Below are 4,108 nucleotides of genomic sequence, written 5' to 3'. Positions count from 1 at the left end.
CAATATATTTTGATTGAGCCAGATGTGAAATTTGGATATGTTATACATGCTGGTGTCAGGAATGTTCACTAAAGATTTGAAGATGATCGGACCAATTTATCATTATGAAACCTATAAAATATAATTCTGCAGTTAGTGTGTTTGCTTAAATGCTTGAAAGAATTACATTGTTAGTTGGGTTGTGAACTTATAACCTGTTGATAAAATGGTTTCGAATATCAATATGGTTATTGTATGATAAAATTATTTTAAAAATAATTGGATGGATATGTTAGTTCGGATACACGGATAAGTGCGGCACGACCCAAGGATACTCGTGCAAGTGAGGTTGGCGGTCCCTTGTCGAGGATACACGGATAGGCGGGGAACGAACCGAGGATACTCGTGCATTTAAGAGGATTTTATAGATTGTGAGTTTATTTGATGAATATATACATAATTAAATCGTTGAAATTACACCATATACTCATGTTGTGCGTATTGTCTTTGATTGGTTGACATGTTTGCTTATATTTGAGAAAGGGAATGCATTCTATTGAGTTGTCATCTGACCCCAATTGACATTCCTTGCAGATTTATGGAAGTTGGAAGTTAGAAATGAGTAGATTAGTGATTGCATTGTTTTCTTGTATTGTTTGAAGTGTAAATTGAAGTAAAAGAAATGTGTAGCACCCCCAAAGCTAGCAGCTAACTAATCCAAGAGATTAACTAAACAAGGAGGCACTAAGAATCTGAATCATTTACTTAAACAATCAATTAAGAAATCTGCTATAAAACTTAACCCAAAACTAACCCCGCTCAGAAATATATATACAAGAACTTCTCTCAAATGATACATAAACAATAGTCATTTAGTTTGCAAATAGAATAAACAACATAATAAACATAGCAGAAGGTAACTAATTAACAGAGTCAACTCCTCGAAGCTTTCGCTGCGCAACTCTGATCTGTCTCTGAAACTGATAGGGGGAATAATTAACATTTAACCTCTAAGTAACCATAGGCAAGATTTGGAAAACAATAATTTTTTCCCAAGCATTTAAAAGTGACCAAGTACTCAAATAAACAAACATGTATATGGACAAACTCCTTCTTCAAGCAATGTATAATATGGTTGTGAATTCCTAACCGTCAATTCACACCTAATAGCTATTGATATCACCAAGACCATGATGACCCACTCTAAACAATAAAAGCTGAATTCATGTAGGTATAAATGTGAAGGAGCGTACCCTATATACCATACGTGGAAATTCTCATTTCCATAACAATTCATATTGACAACAAAACATTACAGGTCCTTTCCAAATCGTGGAAAGATTCACAGAATCAACAGAATTATCATAATGCAATTTAAACAAAGCATGGAATGCACAGACAGACAGTGCATGAATTTGTTAAGTATAAACTTTTGTAAAAACAACAATAATGGTTACAAAAGAGTCAAATGTATTCCCACCTCTTTTGATGACAAGCCACGCCTACCTCGAGATCCATTGGTTCGTCCTTGAATCGACCGTTGTTAATAACTAACTGTTAATCAAAGAAGCACTCTAAGAGTTTAGCCAAAAGGCTCATACAAGGCTCATATAGTTTATCTAATGGTTCTACGCCCAACTGTGGTTCTACACTTTTCATTATTCATCTTTAGCATATCTAAAGTTTACTAATTCAATTAGGTTGTAACTATAGTCCATTAGCTAAGTCTTATGAGTATCTTCAACTTTGTAGAAGAAGCCCAAGGCTAATTCAGACCACAAGAGGTCCAAAACATCTAATTAAGATTGCTAGTCCAAGCCCATGGGCCTGATTCGGCACGACCCACTGATCCGACCCACTACACAAGGCCTGACCCAACTGGTCAATCTAACGGTCTCTGACGGTGAAATGGGTCTAACAATCCACCTCCAGTCTAGGTCAAGTCCAGGGTCAATGGTCAACGAGTCAAGACTAGTGACTCAGTGAGTCAAACCCGATTCGACTCAGTCAGACTACCAGAGTCAGCTAAACTAACTGGGATGAGTGAGGATAAAGCTAGGCCATATCACATGCCAAAACTCTAATGCAAGACAACCTTAGTTATTCTACCTGCAACCATTTCTCCCTGACATAGTCTCATTTCAACTTTAATTCAATTCTAAATAAACTTCAAAATCAGATTACAAACATAAACTCAGTTTACCTGCAATAGCAATTCCAGGCTTTTCAACAATCTAACATTTCTCCATTTACATTACTCGAAATCTATATCTGCAATTATAACTTCATTAACATCTTCAAAACCATAAACTCCCTAATCCATTACCACTTGCAAATACTAGGAGTAATAATACTTCTCCATTTCAACACAAACATATTCAATTCAGCTGAACTTCATAATTCAACTACAAATATAAGTCGAGCTTACCTACAATGCAGTAGTTGTAATATCCAGAATGGTTCAACTCGAACAACACTCAAACTTCAATTACAACTCCCATTTGATTACAATTCACTTCTAACTGTAATTCAAACTCAACACAACCAAACTAACCATACTCATTTACATTTTTAATTCATTAAGAACTTATAAACTCAATAATGAACTTGAACTGTTTACTAACAAGAACAATTACCTCAACCATGAACTCCATTCATTGTAGACGATAACCATCACCTGCAATCCTCTTCCTCTTTATCCTTCAATACATCTTCTCCATCTCAGTAAACTCCCAATACTAAATGAGACTATCATGTTCATACCACCAACAAATCTGCACACCTATAATATACTATCATTCATTTAAAAACTTCAGTTCATTCAAGACCAGATAATACTACCTCACTTCCTCCTTCAACTGATTCAGATCAATACCAGTTTCAAAAGCTCAACTCCATATTCACCACCCTCATCTCAAATCCCACTAATACTATTATCAATCACACATACATAAGTAATGAAACTGAATAACCATATTGAAATCAACTCAAAGAAGCAGTTACCTCAATTCACTTGTTTCGACACCAACGCCTCCTTGCCAGTTCCAGTCCTAGACCCTATGATAATTCCGTGTTCTCTAATTTCAGGTTCAAGCTCGACATATCAATACAAATCTTTAAATCAATCAAACCCATCTTTAATAATTCCTCAAGAACATCAATTCCATCTCTTAAATCCTCTCTGGATTTTCTTTATATAAAACCCAGGTTCATGAATATCAAACCCTTAACAGATCATTCAAAATCTCAATTAGACCAAACCCATCTAATGAATTCATCTAACTCTTTAGTTCGCAACACAGACAAACCCTAATTCTTTTCAATTAACTCCTTCAATCTCAGACCCTAACGAACCCTAGCTCACCGAGACATAATTCATCACTACGATTTCCAGAATCGAACTCTAGTTTCTCCTCTTTGCTAACAACTGAGAAAACCCATCTCCAATCGATCGATTCCATACTCAATTCCACAAAAACCTTCAATCAACCTTCTCTTCTCAAAACCCTAAGTCTTAATTCATTATCTGATCCGAATTTGAATCAACAATAGATAACCTCATCATCACAAACCACTCCATGATCTTCTCCACCTCCTTCCGATCACCAAGCCTCCATTAGATCTCTCACAACTCGCAGAGGAAGAAGAACAGAGACGAGAAGAAACAGAAGAAGAAAAAGAAGAAAAAAATGAAAGAAGAAGAAAAGAAAAAAACACGGGTTTATCTTCCCAGTTTGATATTGACACGACCACACCAAAATTACACGACACGCGTTGAAGGTAAGGGCAGCCACAAGGTTAAGCGATGAAGTTACTATTTTATCCTTCACACTTATCTGACGATAACTTCTTCGTCCGGTATTCGAATGACACGTTCGTGTAGTCCATTTCGCATAACTTTTCAATATCTACTCAACGGTACTAGTTTCATATCTATATCGTTGTTAAATTAATTTCTATTAATTAACATTCGTCTCTAATTAATCGAGTCATTAGTGCTAATTCGTCTCTTTATTATCTCTAGACGAGTCAAATAGCGTTGACGAGTTTCAGGGTCCTTACAAAATGTTTCGTTGAAAATGATTTGAACGATGTTTAATATATTCATATGCTTCAATTCATGTATAAA

The 4,108-nt window shown here is 35.6% G+C and overlaps 1 long non-coding RNA gene across 3 annotated transcripts; it reads right to left on the bottom strand.

Annotated features, from left to right (window-relative positions):
- Positions 1-724: 724 nt before the first annotated feature.
- On the bottom strand, positions 725-3,670 carry LOC113357569. Of its 3 annotated transcripts, none has more exons than XR_003363701.1 (3): positions 2,183-3,667; positions 1,460-1,533; positions 725-959 (listed from the first exon to the last, which is right to left on the bottom strand). It is a non-coding gene; the product is annotated as an uncharacterized LOC113357569 (long non-coding RNA). The 3 variants fall into 3 exon arrangements; XR_003363703.1 differs by having other exon boundaries at positions 725-953; XR_003363702.1 differs by having other exon boundaries at positions 725-953; positions 1,460-3,670.
- Between the last annotated feature and the right edge of the window lie 438 nt (positions 3,671-4,108).

This window comes from Papaver somniferum, chromosome 3 (assembly GCF_003573695.1).
Source record: "Papaver somniferum cultivar HN1 chromosome 3, ASM357369v1, whole genome shotgun sequence".
NCBI classification, from domain to species: Eukaryota; Viridiplantae; Streptophyta; class Magnoliopsida; order Ranunculales; family Papaveraceae; genus Papaver; species Papaver somniferum.
Note: the sequence above shows the minus strand (reverse complement) of the source record. Positions and strands in the feature narration are given on the sequence as shown.